Raw genomic sequence first — 17,860 nt, forward strand, 5'->3', positions numbered from 1 at the left:
GTATATTTCTGGTTTATTACATATGTTGCATACTCCTCTCAGTCTGTTTTAAATTTGTATATTCTTTTTTTCTTTAAAATTTGTATATTCTAAATGTTAATGTTGTCATAAAGTTTTAAATTGTGGTTTGGTCAAATGTATCAAAATACCTTTCCAAAATGAACGTAGATATAATTATGCATTCCAATCACCCATAGAATACAGTGGCACTGAACCATATGTGTATTTAACTTGAAAATGATTTAGGCCAGGTGCAGTGGCTCACGTCTGTAATCCCAGCACCTTGGGAGGCCAGGGTGGGCAGATCACCTGAGGTCGGTAGTTCGACACGAGCCTGACCAACATGGAGAAGCTCCGTCTCTACTAAAAGAACAAAATTAGCCGGGCATGGTGGCGCATGCCTGTAATCCCAGCTACCCCGGGAGGCTGAGGCAGAAGAATCACTTGAACCTGGGAGGTGGAGGTTGCAGTGAGCCGAGATCACGCCACTGCACTCCAGCCTGGGCAACAAGAGTGAAATTCTGTCTCAAAAAAAAAAAAACAAAAAAGAAGATTTAAACATTTGGCTACTCACCATTCTATTTAATAAACATAAGTCCCAGCATGAGCCTGAAATATGAATCTATTTCCTCAGTAGGTCTCAGTTCTTCAAATGCATCTTATGGAATGAACTTCTCATTGCAATAGATAAGTTAATGTTTCATACGATTTTATTTTGTACAACATGGCCCATAAATGTAAGCCACCTTCCTCTAGAGCACAATTGAGGAAACGGTGATATATTTCATCACTAGATGAAAAACTGGCTGTTTTGGAATTATCGAGAGATGGTATCTTACTTCCCATATGGCAACTTCCTACAAGTTGATTCTGACTATACAGTATTTTCCCCTAATATGCATAATCAGTAAGTGGTAACTCCAAAGCATCCCAGACCTTCAAGGATATGACCTGTGCCTCACTGCAGCCTCTTCACTCAACATTTCCCCCTTGGATTTATATTTTAATATAGAGTTATCTACAATACCCTCATGTGCTATTCTCTCTCACAATTCTACTCCTTTATATGTTATCCTGCCTAAGAAGTCGTTCCCTCCCAAACTTACCTAAGTAGTTCTATTCTCCCTCCAAACCCAGATCAGACATTACCTCCTCCAATAAGTTTCCCTTGACCTTCTCAGCAAAATGAATTAATCACTTCTTTATTCTCTCATTGTGGCCTTAACACACTTTCATTATTAGATAGATTCCATCACATTACAAATGATTTATTTACAAGCTTTCCTCTCTCATAAACCTTAGGAATTCAGATAGGGATTTATCTTTTTTTTTTTTTTTTTTTTAACCCTTATAGGAGTAAAGGCTAATAGTTTATCTTCTTCTTACGTGTATTTTAGTATCTAGCAGCTTCTAATACACCACTCAACAGATGTTTGCCAAATTAAACAAGTCCTTTCTATTCAGCATTATTACAAACACTGTAAGCCTACAAACACAGAAATTGAAGGTAAGATCTTTAACCAAAAATATTTCACAAACTGAAAAAATGTGTGGATTATAACAAAAGTAGTTTGTAGTTCAGTGTTTTGTTTAAGCGGGTATAGATACCATAGATCAGTGTTCTTCAAACTGTTAGTCATGACCTATTAACAGACTGTGAAATCACTTTAGTGGGTTAAAGCCAATGTTTTTGAAAATATCAGCATATATCAAATGTAGTTATCTCTCACACACACACATGCACACAGTAACATAAATAGACAATTACCATATAAGATGTATTTTTTATTGGGAGTCAGAATAAACAATCATCTGAGAGCTACTTCCATAGTTGATAGGTTCCAAGGTTTATATTAACAAATTGTAGCAGTCAAGGAAGGCCTCTTCAATGAAGGACTTAACATCTGAAGCATAACCTGTCTCCCCACCATCTCTTCTCAGCTCCTCTCTCATTCTCACCCTTACTTACTGTGCTCTAGCCACAAAAGTCTTAGCAATTCTTTGAACAAGGCAAATGTGTTCGCACTTTAGGGTCTAGCACATGTTGGTTCCGTTGCCTAGAAAACTCTTCACTTAGATAACTGCATGGCTTGCTCCTGCACTCCAGGACGCCCAGGGAGTAGCTTTCGCAGACCACCTAAGATAGCTACCACATCTCACCAATCTATCCCCTTACCTCCTTTTTTTTTTTTTTAAGATGGAGTCTCACTCTGTCGCCAGGCTGGAGATGCAGTGGCGCCATCTCAGCTCACTGCAACCTCCGCCTCCCAGGTTCAAGCAATTCTCCTGCCTCAGCCTCCCGAGCGGCTGGGACTACAGGCACACACCACCACGCCCAGCTAGTTTTTGTATGTTTAGTAGAGATGGGGTTTCACCATGTTGGCCAGGATGGTCTTGATCTCCTGACCTTGTGATCTGTCCGCCTTGACCTCCCAAAATGCTGGGATTACAGGCATGAGCCACCGCACCTGGCCTCCCCTTACCTACTTTTATTCCTTTTCATTTTACTCATTACCACCTAATATCACATATTTATTTACTATGAGTCCCTCCCCACAAACGTCAGCTCCAAGAAAACAGGGACTTTGTCTTCGTTTTGTTCATTATTCTAACACTAGAGATTAGAACAGTGCCGGCCGCAGGGCAAACATCCCTGAGTAGGCTCTGACAGGCAAGGAAAAGGAAGAATGCACGGAGTTGTGCTTAAGCAAGGTATATTACAGAGGAAACCCCAGCTTAATAATGTCAAACAGTAAGGAATAAGGCTGAAAAAGAATATAAAAAGGTTGGAAAGTCAGAAGTAGAATTTGGACTTTATCTTGTAAACAACTGGGAGCCATTCAAATTTTTGAGCAAATGGTGACCCTTTCAAACATTTATTCAGCACAGGTTCAATTCACTTTGTTTGACAGAATAGACAGTGCAAAGGTCAACAGCACATGTTCTCCCCTTAGGCTTATATGTTTAGCAATGGGTTCAAAAATTTTTCAGGAAAATCATTCTGGCAGCCATATGCAAAACGGATTCAAGGAAGGAAAATCTAAAGTTTAAAGGAAGTAAATAATAGGCAAAAAAAAAAAAAAGAAAGCAAAAGTATGCATCGCAGACTACTTCAAGATTTAAGTATGACAAAATTAAGAGAAATGCTGAAAGCAGGTGGGAGGCTGAATAATAATAAATCTAAAAGTGATGGAAATTCCTTGAGTTTTCCAACAGAAATATCCAGTAAACTATTAGAGCAACAAACACGGATGGGACACACATTTGGGAGCCATCAGCATATAAAACATCTGAGAGGGGAACAGATAATCAAGTACTGATGAGACTAACAGTGCTAAGAAGCTCAAGAAACAACAAAGAAAACAGAAAAGCAGTAGTCAGAAGGGAAAACCAGGATGGCAAATTAACACAAAGGGCAAGGAAAGAACATTAAGAAGCCTTGGTGGAAACAGTAACACATATATACTAGCTGAAGAGAGTCAGGATGAAGCCGTTATTATTGACAAAAAAGATGTCCTCTGAAGCAACAATCTGAATTATGATATTCCAAAACTGCGTAATTTAGGAAAGAAGTAGTAAAAGAACTCAGGAGTTGAATAGCCTGGACAACACAGTGAGACTTTGTCTCTACCAGAAAAATACAAAAATTAGCCAGGCATGGTGGCACATACCTGTAGTCCCAGCTACTCAGGAAACTGAGGTAGGAGGATCACCTGAGCCCAGGGAGGTCAAGGCTGCAGTGAGCTGCAATTGTACTCCAGCCTGGGCAACACAGTGTGGCCTTGTCTCAAAAAAAAAAAGTAAGAACTCAGGGCAACAACGGTAAGTCAATTCTTAAAATTTTTGAAAATAAAGAAGAGAAATGCAGCAGATAGAACAGTAGCAGCAGTTCATCAAAATTGATTCTTTTTCCTCCCAAAGTACAGAAGTCCGTACATATTTTAAGACAGCGAAGAAAAAACATTGCAAATAATGATCAAGGCCAGGCGCAGTGGCTCACGCCTGTAATCCCAGCACTTTGGGAGGCCAAGGCAGGCAGATCACAAGGTCAGGAGATCGAGACCATCTGGCTAACACAGTGAAATCCCGTCTCTACTAAAAATAGAAAAAAACTTAGCCGGGCGTGGTGGCACGCACCTGTAATCCCAGCTACTCGGGAGGCTGAGGCAGGAGAATCGCTTGAATCCAGTAGGCAGAGGTTGCAGTGAGCCGAGATTGTGCCACTGCACTCCAGCCTGGGCAACAGAGTAAGACTCCGGCTCAAAAAAAAAAAAAAAAAAAAAAAAACAATCAAAGTGACCAGAGAGGTAGTTAACTGTGGCAGCAGGATCCTTCTTCTATTCAATTTACAAAATAAGATGAAAGAACAGTGATTTGTCATGGTTACAATGAAAAAAAAATGTGCAAGCTTGTATCCTGTTTTCCTTTTTCACTTAAATAGAAGTAAATGGCATCTATTAAGAGTTAAAGAGGAAGAAGGAATATAAGACAACAGAAAAATGCAATTAATAAGATGATTGCCAAGAAGTAGGAAGGGCCTATTTGGAATTGTTCAGCATAAATTTATAGTGGCCAAGAAATCTTCATAATTACTCACCTTCCTCCACAAATATGCTGTGACCTGTGAGGGAAAACAGAAGAAATCGATGGTGGAAAAATCTGACAATATGCGTCCAGTAAAATATAAAATAAGTGACCGATGTCAAAGTGCAGACTGTATCTAGTGCGTACAGGAGTAAGTTAAATGTCTTAGACTGGGTTGCTGTAACAAAATACCATGAACTGGGTAGCTTACTAAACAACAGAAAATGATTTTCTTTTTTTTTTTTTTTTTTTTTGTAGAGATAGGATCTATGTTGCCTAGGCTGGTCTCAAGCAATCCTCCCACCTCAGCCTCCTCAAAGTGCCAGGATTACAGGTAGCAACCACCACACCCAGCCCAGAAAACCATTTTTAATAGTTCTGGAGGCTGAGAAGTCCAAGATAAGGCACTGGCAGATTCAGTATCTGGTAAGGGCCAGCTTCTAGACAGCAGTCTTTTTGCTGTAACCTCATGTGGAAGAAAGAGCTAACAAGCTGTCTGGAGTCTCCTTTTTTTTTTTTTTTTTTTTTTTGAGACAGAGTCTCATTCTGTCACTCAGGCTGGAGAGCAGTGGCGTGATCTCTGCTCACTGCAACCTCCACTCCCCAGGTTCAAGCGATTCTCCTGCCTCAGCCTCCCGAGTAGCTGGGATTACAGGCGCCTACCATCGCGCCCAGCTAATTTTTGTATTTTTAGTAGAGATGGGGTTTCACCATCTTGGCCAGACTGGTCTTGTACTCCTGACCTCCTGATCTACGCACCTCAGCCTCCTAAAGTGCTGGGATTATAAGCATGAGCTACTGCATCCAGCCTGGAGTCTATTTTTTAAGAGCACTAATCCCACTTGTGAGGGCTCTACCCATCTGAGCTAGTCACCTCCCAAAGGCCCCACCTCCTAATGCCATCATCTTGGAGGTTAAGATTTCAACATGAATTATGGGGAGACACAAGCATTTAGACCATAGCACTAAGGGAGAGAAAGTGAGGGTCTCTATGAATGGAACAAGTAAAGGAACATAGGAAGAAGAATCCCATCGGCAAAGACACAGAGTTCACACAAGCCATTCAGGGCGTAAAGGAAATTTTTAGATCATTCACTTACCACACAAATTTTTTTTATTTTTTATCATTAAAAAGAATAAACATGGAACACATCACAAATTTATGTGTCATCCTTGTGCAGGGACCATGCTAATCTTCTCTGCATCGTTCCAATTTTAGTATATTTGCTGCTGAAACAAGCACTAGACTACTAATTATTTTTTCCTCTGTTTGGATACATGGGAAGTGCTGTGGACATAAAGGATTCCAGGAGTCAGAAGGGGCTATACATCCAAAACCGTTATCATAATGAGAAGAATCGACCTAATTCCAAAGTTCCGTTCTGTCATTTTAAAACCACCTCAGTGTCTACGTGCACAGAATGGGTGTGTTAAAGACAGGTATCATACTGGCATCTACCCACCTCCTTTAAAGAATCATTACTATAGGCTGGGCGCAGTGGCTTATGCCTGTAATCTCAGCACTTTGGGAGGCCAAGGCGGGCAGATCACTTGAGGTCAGAAGTTCGAGACCAGCCTAGCCAACATGGCTAAACCCCGTCTCTACTAAATATAAAAAAGTTAGCTGGGTGTGGTGGCGGGCACCTGTAACTGCAGCTATGTGGGAGAATCACTTGAACTCAGGAGGCAGAGGTTACAGTGAACCAAGATCACGCCACGCACTCCAGCCTGGGTGACAAGAATGAAACTCCATCTCACAAAAAAAAAAAGAATCACTACTATAGTAAACCACCATAGTAAAAGTATCTTATCCCTCAAGTGTAATGAGACATAAACAAGCTAATTGGGTTATAGGAATGCTCAAGCCTCATTCAGAAAAAAAAGATTCTATATTATATAATCACAGCATTAGTGGGTTTAAAATATTCTTAAAAATAGAATCACAGTCAGGACCAACAAGAGTAGTTTTTTAAAGTTTCAGTTTTGTTTTGTTTTTTTTTTTCTCTTGAGACAGAATCTTGCTCTGTCACCCAGGCTGCAGTACAGTGGCGCAACCTCGGCTCACTACAACCTCCACCTCCCAGGCTAAAGGGTTGCTCCCGCCTCGGCCTCCCGAGTAGCTGTGACACAAGCGCACGCCACCATGTCTGGCTAATTTTTGTATTTTTAGTAGAGACGGCGTTTCACCATATTGGCCAGGCTGGTCTCGAACTCCTGACCTCAACTGATCCACCCGCCTCAGCCTCCCAAGGTGCGGGAATTACAGACATGAGACACTGCGCCCAGCCATTTTTTTTTTCATTTTAGACTGCGAAACTTTTAGGCTGGGCACAGTGGCTCACACCTGTAATCACTGCACTTTGGGAGGCCAAGGCAGGCAGATCACAAGGTCAAGAGATCGAGACCATCCTGGCCAACATGGTGAAACCACGTTTCTACTAAAAATGCAAAAATTCGCTGGGCATGGTGGCGCACGCCTGTAGTCCCAGCTACTCGGGAGGCTGAGGCAGGAGAATCACTTGAACCCAGGAGGTGGAGACTGCAGTGAGCTAAGATCGTGCCACTGCACTCCTGCCTGGTGACAGAGACTCCATCTCAAAAAGAAAAAAAATTAAAAAAAAAAATCATAGTATCAGTGTGCTCCGTATTTTTTTAATCAAAGGAGATGGAGGTGGACATTTTCCATTATTTCATTTTAATTGACTTTAATTTACCATGCACTATAAAACTATATAATGCCATGAAAAGATGTTTTAATATTATAAAATAGGACTCAAAATTAGTATTTTGTAGGTTCTTTATCTGCAATTCCAAAAATCCAAAAAACTTCTGAAACCCAAAATAACTCATCTTGTGGTAAACCTTACCCAAACCGATATGAAGCTATTTACAGTCTTTATCCTATTTAGTGCAAACATTGATACATTTTGCTGCAGAAACAGTAACATTTTTGAAGGGGGATACTGCACTGGACTCTATTGGAAGGCTATACATTACTACCTTGCCCTTATCAAAAAAAATTCCTAATTCCATAACCTATTAGACTCTAAGAGTTTGAATGGTGGACTGTGATCCTATAATTGCTAACATTTATTGAGCTATTAACTATGTGTCAGATACTGTTCACTTTATATGAAATAACTCATTTAATCTTTCCAATCATCATGAGCTAAGTATTATAATAATCCCCATTTTACAAAGAAGGAAACTGAGACATGGAGAGATTAAGTAAACTGCCTAAAATCACACAGCTAGAGTGTGACTAACTGGGATGACACTGGGATGAATATTTAAAACATTACACATAAGAGTAACAAAACACAAGAAAATGGGATAATTGATTATGCTAGGTGCTAGGAGTCAGTGATATGTTTCTCTACTCAATTGATATTACTTCCAGAATAAGGAATCAAACAAAAAATTACAAAACACTACATGCATTTACAAATTCTCATTTATGTACAATTTCTACACACTTGCTTAAAGTGCAGAGTATAAAACCCAAATTTCTCAGCTTATGTAACATATTTTTTTATTGAAAAATAACATCTTAATATCTTAATTATAACACATGATAATTTATAGTCATTGTAGAAGTTAGAAAATTTGGATAAGCAAAAAAAAAAATAATCACCTATAAAACTACACTCAGAAATAACCATTTAACAATTTGGCACATATCCTCCCAAACATCGATATATTTTCGGTTTTTTTACCAAATGGAATCATGTTTTTAAATCTTACTTTTTCTCACATATACCAAGACATCCTTTCATGGATTTATATTATTCTATAATTATTTTCACGGCTGAGAAGGCAGTACCCCACTGTATGGATGGACCCTAACAATCACTGTGAAACATTTAGGTTTACAGTTTTACCATATAATGATCAATAGTACTGGCTCTAGAGTCACAGTGGTTGGATTCAAGTCCTGGCCCTAAAACTTAAGTAACTCAGGTATCTTGAGCAAGCAACCTCATTTCTCTATGCCTGTTTTCTCTTCTGAAAAACAGAAATAGTACTACCCACTCCATATGATTACCGTGGGGGTCAAAGGCATTAACACACAGCTTGTATAACCAACAACACTGCAATTGGTATGCTCACAGCTAAATATTCACACACACCTTTACTACACCAAAAAAAAATTCTTTAAAGGGAATTTCCATGTCAGAAAGTATGCCCGTTTTTAAGGCTTCTGAATCTGCCAAATTACAGAGTGGTTTACAGTCCTTCATTAAATAGCCTTCTCACTTAATACTCATTTCTCTTTATCAAAAAAGGCAAAAACTATTATCCAGTTAAGTTAACCAGCTTGTTTCACTCAATTAGTTTTTTGTTCTTCCACCTATAAACCTCGGCATATTTAATAAAACCTCAAAGTTTATAGGTAACTTGAAGACACCTAGCCCAAATTCTCCTTCAGCACGATTCCTCTACTCTAGAATCCTCAATCTGTCAGTGAAAAGGAACAGCCTACCACCCAAAACAACTCATTCTATTTTCACAGTTTTGAGGAAATTTCTCTTGAAATAGAGTGGAAATCTGTTTCTTTTAAACTTCTACCCACTGACCCTAGTTCCTTCTGGTCAAATCTGATCCTTCTGTGTGACAGAACACCAAATCCTTAAAGGTGGCTGTTACTTCTTAAAAGAAGCTCCTCTTCTTTAGGTCAAATATCCCATTTTTTCAACTTTTTCTCATTTCCATTTCTCTCATGATCAAGGTCCTCGTTTATGCTCTACAGATAAGTGATTTTGACACTTTGATGTCTACCACCTTGAAAATGAGAAAAATAAAGGTCCATTCCTACCCTACATTAAGTTTGGGGCTCTGTGTGGTTTCTTATTAGCTCTCCAGATTATTCTGATAAAGTCTGAGAATGAATACAAGGTCTCACTTATGATAGTATGCTACCCAAAAAACCAACTCAATACCCCACGTGTAATATAACTAGTACAAAGTAAAGTGGGGCTAACACCTTGCTCTTTCAATAAGCTGTTCTACCATCTTCAGAATTACTCTCTGACAGGTTTGGTGGCTGACGCCTGTAATCCCAACACGTGGGAGGCCAAGGTGGAAGGATCACTTGAGTCCAGAAGTTTGAGACCAGCTTGGGCAACATAGTGAGACCTCGTCTCTACAAAAAAATTTAAAAATTAGCCGGACACGTTGGCAGGTATCTGTAGTCCCAGCTACTCAGGAGGCTGAGGCAGAGGCAGCATTGCTTGAGCCTGAAAGGCGGAGCTTGCAGTGAAGTATAACTGCACCACTGCACTAAGCCTGGGTAACAGAGAAAGCAAGATCCTGTCAAAGAAAGAAAAGGTGCAGAGGGGAACACAGGGAGGAAAGAAGGGAGAGAGGGAGGGAAGGAAGGGAGGGAGGGAAGGGAGGGAGGGAGGGAGGGAGACAGACAGACAGAGAGACAGAGGAAGGTGCACTAGCCCACCAACAACCGAACTGACAGCTGATTGCACCAAAGCATCTTCTCTGTATAGAGCACTGTGATGTCAACACTGAGAAAAAACAGAGGCCCTAATACTGATCTCATCTAGTGCTAGATTTACCTTCTAGAAAGCATGATGGAACAAACATCTTCAGAAAACTATAATACTAATTATAGCTATACCAAAGTAGGCACATCAGGCTATAGAAACATTGTGATTACTAGCTGGAAATCCTACTAGTTGTGGGGGAGGAGAGGGGAGGGGAAGGATGACACTAAGGAAACTAAGTTGCTCTGAACTTCGAGATTTTGTGTGGGTTTGTTTTTTAACGTTTGCAAAGTCAGAAGAGATGAAGGCCATCAGAGAGTTCATCTGAACTCAGGCTACCTGCAAACAGAGACTGGGTAACCGCCTCAAGCACCCTCAAAAATAAATTCATGATGCAAAACTTCATGTAATTTCTGAATTTCTGAATTCCTCATGACATGTGAACTTTACCTGTTACTATTTCTAACAAGGTAATGAAGGCCAAAGGAAAAACAAAACAAAACAAAACATCCATGGTACAGGAGATGTGGTCCATTATAATGACACAATGTTAGAGGAAAAAACAAACTAAAACCAAGCATACTTTTTTTTTTTGAGACGGAGCAGAGTTTCGCTCTTGTTGCCCAAGCTGGAATGCAATAGCGCTATCTCGGCTCGTTGCAACCTCCATCTCTCTGGCTCAAGCGATTCTCCTGCCTCAGCCTCCCAAGTAGCTAGGATTACAGGCGCGCACCACCGCACCCGGCTAATTTTTTGTACTTTTAGTAGAAATGGGGCTTCACCGTGTTAGCCAGGCTGGTCTCAAACTCTTGACCTCAGGTGATCGGCCCGCCTCCGCCTCCCCAAGTGCTGGGATTGCAGGCGTGAGCCACTGTGCCTGGCCAAACCAAGTAAACTTAACCAAGATCCAATCTATTTTCATTTAAACAGCAAACATTAAAAATACACCTGGTATTTTCTAACAATTACACGAAGAATGACCAGATGCTTCCTGTTGATGGAACAGTAGAGAACTACAGACTGACAGATTCAGACTAGAGTTCACAGAAACAACTGGAAACAAACTTAGCTTCCTTTCAAAACCATTAAAGTATGGCCTTAAATTTTTACGCATTAATCAATTAGGTATAATTGTCTCTCAACCTAGAAAACCCAGAATGATTCAGAGACAAAGAACTCTAAGGATACGTATCTGCGAACTATTCGTTTCACCAAAGGATTCACTGCAGAACTAGTTTTCCGTAGAATCTGCACCTCCTATAGTTTTCAGCATGTTTCATCTTTAAAAATAACATTTACACACAAGTGTTAATAGCATATGTAATGTGGAATTCACGTGTTACTTGTGTAAATCATTGTACGTACTAGAATTAAATTTTTTAATCACTTAAGAATATTTTCAAATGTTCCTGAGTCTCCAAGATCATAGGCAGATTATGCAGTCATTATCTATGATTTTGTTTAGGTACCTAAATTCCAACTTTTAAAAAAGCTGGAGCCCAGTAAAAAAAAGTATGGGAATCAATCTTATTCGTCTTGTTAAAATGTGTCTTGCATAACATCCTGATTTGACTTGTATGGTGAAAGCACGGTAAGAATGACACATTTCTGTTTTTTGGTATAAAAAAAAAAAGTATGAGTGTACAGTGGAGTGTTCCAGAGGTTACATGGTGTGCTAACCACAACAGTGACGTAGTTTTGAGAATCTTCTATTAAACCAGGCATTAAAAAGATTTGCAAAAATGCAAGATGTTACTCTTAACAAATCATCTATGCTAACATGTAATGGATGTATTTTTTGTTTTTGGGAAAAAAAACCCGGGAGAAAATAAAACAAAGCCATCTTTAGTTTCCTCAAAGTCTGACCCTGAAAATGGAAGTATCAAAGCTGATGGTTTATACGTCAGTGAGAAAAAAATTTAAACCAAGCTGGGTGGGTCTTTACACGAGATAAACTATCTACAAGAATGTCTGACCACTAACTTCTGCATAATAAATGAGAGTGGATCTTTTCATTCTGGGATGGCAATGTACTTTACAAGGACCATTTACAGCCTACATCAAACCTTTTTCTAGATAAAAAACGTACTTCAGTAACTTGCCTGAATTGAAAGAGCAAAACAGTCCGGAGAGAAAACTTAAAATGTTTCCACATTATCAAGCCCCCTTCAGAAGTACTGTGGTCTCGGCCCCTCCTTTGAACAGATGTCCGCTCGCCACAGTCCAATCAGGTTTAAAGCAAGAGTATTTGTACTGAAAACAAGCTTCAAGTGGGAAGACACACACAAAGCAGGCCTGTATCATTCCTTTGGTTTCAGTTTTCACGATGCACCCTTGAGGCTAGGCACGCTGATTCAACACACTTGGAGAGCTTCACCGAAACACACTAAATACACACTGATGAACTGTGCCCTGGCAGAGATGACCTGGCAAAATTCTCAACTTTTTCCCTGAGGCCGTGCACCCGCGGGTCTCGGCGGCGAAGTCTTTCGGGCAGAAGTCCCAAGCCTTCAAAACGGCAGGCTTCTCCCCCTCAGGACTCCAGTCCCCGCGGCCAAGACTGTCGCTGCGGGGGCCCCGCGCGGGACTGGCCAGGCTCTCCCGTTAACCCTGTCTGAGCCGGCCGATCTCGCCGCGGCCCGAGCGCCTCTCGGCCCCGCAGCACAGGGCGCCCAGGACCCGCCGCCCCCGCCGCCCGTTCCCCTCTCCGGAGAGCCCAGCGGGGCCGTCAAGCTGCCCAGACAAAGGCTACCGCGGCGCCAGAGGCCGGGCCCGGCCGCGCCTGCCTTCCTCCTTCTCCCGCCCACTGCCAACCTCCAGTCGCCCGCAGAACCTCCGCTGCCTCGGCGCGACCCCATCGCCACCCCGGGGCTGCCGCTCGGGACCGGCCCGCCAGGTAGCCGCGAGGAGGCCGCCGCACGCCAGGGCCGAGGAGGGGGCGGCGGCCGCCACCATGTCTGCCCGCCCCTCCCAGAAGCGGGGTGCCCAGCGGACAAAGCGCAGCGACGGCGCAGGCGGAGCGGGCGCCCAGGCCGACCCCGCCGACCCCCGCGGAATAAGCGGGGCCAGGAGCCCCGGAAACCCGGCGCCTTAATGCAATAAACAGGAAATCGCGGGGATGATCTGGGTTCCGGGGGAAGTGGAATTATTTTTTACCAGCGAAGAGATCAACTTCCACATCCGGTGGTAACAGGGCCCTACACAGACCCGCACTGACCTGGAAAAGCTTCGGGAGCGGCGACGGGAAGGCAGCAGGAGGTGGTGCGGGGACCCGAGGCGCCTCGTACCCGGCCGGGCTGACGCGGCCCCGCTACACACAAAGCGCTTCAGCAGCACAGGGCGCTATTTTCCGAAAATGCCGCGTCTGGTCGGCGCCCAAAATCCCCACCGAAAAGTCCCCCGTGCTGCGCGCGGAGGGACACATGGTGTGCGAGTGAGTCAAGCTCCCAGCATCCCTCCCGGACCCGGCCCTCGTCAGCTGCTCGCCCGAGGATTTTCCGCCTCTGCACTCATCGGCAGATCCCGTTCCTACCCACTCCCTGACTCTGTTCCCACCGGGAGAGAGGGGAAAGAGAGTCTGATTTTTTAACGAAAGGGATGAAAATATGCCACTTCTAGCGCTTCAGCCACACAAAGAAAGCGGCGGAATGATCCGCTCTCGGCGACCGCAAGTCCCGGCCTACCCGGCGCCTGCGCGGCAGCGGGGGTGGGAGCTGCGGCCGGCCATGTGCGCGGCGGAGAGGCTGGGTGGCCGCGGAGCCTTCCCGCGTGTTTCTGCGGTGGGTAGTAGTTTGGAAACTAATGTTCTGTGCTAACCTTCGTGTCTCTGTGACATGACCGTTTAAAGACGGAGAGTGCGGAATCTTTGGACTTTAAGCTTGCCAACTGAGCGGCCTAGCAGAATCCTGGGAGACGGAAGGACAGCCAGGAGGCTAGGATTTACCTTTTAAGTGTCCCTAGATTCAACTAGTCAAACTGGGACGGGAGACGCTGTGAAGGTACCAGGGAAGGAACGAGTGAGGTTCCTTTTCCACTTTTACATAAACTCAACGGTCAGATTCATGACGAGGATGTACATATTTCTGTAGATTTTTTTCCCGAGCATTCTAATGATGCCTCATATTTCGTAGATCCTAGTAACTGCTTGGATTACTGCCACCTCAGAGGTAGAGATCTGTTTTTCCGTGGCTGCAATGTCAAAACTTTTGTTGTATTTTATTAAGTAGCAAAAGTTTGGAGATTTGCAAGGTTAAAAAAAAAAAAAAGCTTTATGAACTTAATCTAGATGTGATTTGCTAAGGAACTTAACATATTGATATGTTTTTCGCAGGGGAGTCAGGGCATGGCTTTCCCAACCTAGTAACTGCAACTTATAGCATCCTACATCTAGGACTTGGGAGTATGTGAGACAGCGCCAAGAATTTAATCCAGGAGAACTGACAAGCTTAAATGAAATCCATATTGCCCACTGATTTTGTGCAGCCTCAGATAAGTAATCTTTCTCCACTTAGCCTTTTGTAACAATTGATGTAATAAAGGTTTGTAGTCTTTGCGTAATTTATTAAAGCATTGTGGCTAAAACAGAAAAAAAGCATAGGAACCATAGTCTATGTTTTCTTTTGATTTAATATTTTCATTGCTTCGGTTAATAGAAATTTGTCAAAATGCGGATGTTTTTCTGTAGCATTATTTGAATGAGCATTGTTTGAGTGAACATTCAGCTAATTATTGTTAGAAAATCGTTGCCCCCAGAATGAGCATTGTTTGAGTGAACATTCAACTAATTATTGTTAGAAAATCGTTTCCCCCATTAATCTTACACTGTAGAATGTAGACAAGTAAGTAGGCATCATCAGTATGATGAGAGTGAAGCTACTTAATACTGTGGAATCAAATAAAGGAGGAACCCCTTAATAAACCAAGAGGGAGGAATAAAATGGAATGGGACTAGAGAAGCAATTGGCTTTAATAAGGGTATTATGGAAGACCTAGATAAGAAGCAGTAAGTACCGATGTTTGGAGGCAAACACTGGAGAGATTTTTGGGTAAAGAAGACAGTGCTGGAGGTCTGCTTGTGAAGGCCTTGAATGCTGTGTGCAGAAGTCAGCTTCTGAGAGCCAGGAGGAAGATATTGAAAGATTTTAAGTAGAAGAATCAGGATTGAATTCATTTTAGACAGATCACTGTTACACAAAAATTTGAGGCAAGGAAAAGAGTTTGGAGTAAACAGCAGACTGTGAGCCAACGACGACTTGGACTGAGTTGGTGGCAAGTAGTTGTGAAGAAGATGAAGTGGTTATTGGGAGATTTCGTTAACTGAAAATGACTGAGGAAAATAGATGTCAGAGGTGACTGCCAAATGAGTTGGAGCAGCTACGAGGATAGTAATATCTTCACTGAGATTAGAAACAAAATAAGAATATATGTTAGGGAAGAAAGAAGTCTCTGTTTTGACCATGTAAAATTCGAAGTGCCTGTGAGCCAACCAGACAGATGCGTGTAGTCAGCAATTAGATATTCATTCAACACTGTTGGAAGAACAGCTACTCTGTGCCAGGTACGGAGTAGGTGTTCACCTACACTGAAATAAAGCAGCAGCAAAACAAACGGTTCCTACTCCTGTTTTTAGAGGGAAACAGCGTATAAACAAGTTTTTAAAATGAGAAAATATCCCGTAAGTTTGTGAAGAAGGCCGGGTGCAGTGGCTCACGCCGGTAATCCCAGCACTTTGGGAGGCTGAGGTGGGTGGATCTCCTGAGCTCAGGAGTTAGAGAGCAGCCTGGCCAACCTGGCGAAACCCCATCACTACTAAAAATACAAAAATTAGCTGGGCACAATGGCACGCTTGTGTAATCCCAGGTACTCCGGAGGCTGAGGCAGGAGAATAGCTTGAACCCAGGACATGGAGGCTGCAGTGAGCCTCGATCTCGCCACTGCATTCCAGCCTGGGCGATGGAACGAGACTCCGTCTCAAAAAGAAAAAAAAAAAGTTTGTGAAGAGAATTAAAGGCTGATTGGATGAAGTGTTAGTCTGGGGAAAAGAGCAGACTTTTGGTGGTTGGTTGATCAGAGATGGCCTCACTGAGAAGGTATTAGAAAGGACTTAAGAACAGAGTGTGAGACCAAAATAGCGGGGCAAAGGCCCTAAGGTGAGAAGTTTGTTGTGTTTAGGGAACAGCAAGGTCAGTGTAGCTGAAGTCTACTGACCAAAAGAAGGAATGATAGGAGGTGAAGTCTTCAGCCTCGATAAGAAGGTGACGTGCACTGGAAGCCATTGAGGGATTTACGAAACGGAGTATCATGGACTAGGATAGTAGCAGTAGAGGTGAGGAAAAAGCTGACCTATCTTGCTCACCAATTAAATGAGGAAAAGGAGGAATCAATAGTGATGCCTAGGTTTGGGGCATGTTGTCTAGGTGGAATTAATTTTAATTACACCTTTTATTTAACCCAGTATATCCAAATATTATTTCACATGTGATCAATATAAAAAATCACTAAACATTAAAAATATTTTACATTTTTCTCATAACTAAGCATTTGAAATCTGGTGTGTATTTTATACTTATAGCATATCTCAGTACTTGATTTCGTAAAATTTCCAGCTAAAAAAATAGATTCACATATCCAAGTCATTCCAAGCATACTTAAAAGTTGTACGGTAATCGAATCGTGTATATTTTTAAATTTTATTTTAAATTAAAGTTAGGATTATGAATTCGGTTCCTAAATTAGCCTCATTTCACTTCCTGCATTTCAAGTGGGACAAGTTGTTACCATATTGGACAGTGCAGTCTAGTGAAATAAAGAATAGTGGAAAGTCAGACTTAAAAAGTTTAGAACCAGCTCTGGAAGGCCTTGGATGTCAGATTAAAGGACTGAGATTTTACCCTTGAGTCAGGCAGAACAATGGATGGTTTTTGAACTAAGGAGTGACACAACATTGTGCTTATGACTAGAAAGAGGCCACTAGGTGGCCAGCCGTGAGTCAGGACACCCTTCAGTTGCTTTGACTTCAGCCCTGTGGATTCAAAGTCTGATTTTTGTCAGCACTCTAGAGCAGTTCCACCAAGAGTGTGGTCCACAGGGCAGTGCCAGTCTGTAAGCCCTTTGTTACACATCCATGACAAGTCATTTACAGAAAGTAAATGTAGAAACTTAATAGCAATTTAACAGACTAATTTTATTTCTGTGGGTCTAATAAAAATTTGAGGGACTGTACTTTGCATATGTCTTTATTCCCTTTTTTTTGTTTGTTTGTTTTTTGTGTTTGAGATGAAGTCTTGCTCTGTCGCCAGTCTGGAGTGCAGTGGTGCAATCTCGGCTCACTGCAACCTCTGCCTCCCAGGTTCAAGCAATTCTTCTGCCTCAGCCTCCCAAATAGCTGGGATTACAAGTATGCACCACCACACCCAGCTAATTTTTGTATTTTCAGTAGAGACGGGGTTTCACCATGTTGGCCAGGATGGTGTGATCCTGACCTTGTGATCCATACCTCGACTCCCAAAGTGCTGGGATTTACAGGCGCAAGCCACGTTCCTAGCCTTTTTTCCCTTTTCTTTTCCTTTTTTTTGAGACAGGTTTGGCTCTTACTGCCCAGGCTGGAGTGATGGGAGTGCGATCCCGGCTCACAGCAACCTCCCGCCCACCACCACCCCTTAGTTGGGTGGTGCTCCTACCTCACTCTCCCAAGTAGCTGGGATTACAAGCATGCGCCACCACACCCTGCTAATTTTGTATTTTTAGCAGAGACGGGGGTTTCTCCGTGTTGGTCAGGC

At 42.4% G+C, this 17,860-nt stretch overlaps 1 protein-coding gene and 1 non-coding gene across 7 annotated transcripts in view; both read right to left on the minus strand.

Moving 5' to 3' along the window:
- The window catches only part of LOC101024330 (GA binding protein transcription factor subunit beta 1), a 77,036-nt gene extending 62,355 nt beyond the window's left edge, over positions 1–14,681 (minus strand). For 2 of the 6 annotated variants that reach the window (XM_017960610.2, XM_017960612.1), the window contains exon 1: positions 13,300–13,461. The gene's annotated coding sequence lies outside the window, so the exon portion shown is untranslated. Of the gene's footprint in view, positions 1–4,597; positions 4,622–12,184; positions 13,253–13,299 lie in introns of those variants that run through there. The other 4 variants (XM_009210153.3, XM_003900925.4, XM_003900926.5 and 1 more) reach the window with 4 other exon arrangements.
- Positions 5,721–5,823, minus strand: LOC116275979. Its single transcript, XR_004185445.1, has one exon. It is a non-coding gene; the product is annotated as a U6 spliceosomal RNA (small nuclear RNA).
- Positions 14,682–17,860: the final 3,179 nt, after the last annotated feature.

The sequence above is a fragment of the Papio anubis genome, chromosome 7 (genome assembly GCF_008728515.1).
Source record: "Papio anubis isolate 15944 chromosome 7, Panubis1.0, whole genome shotgun sequence".
Taxonomy (NCBI): Eukaryota; Metazoa; Chordata; class Mammalia; order Primates; family Cercopithecidae; genus Papio; species Papio anubis.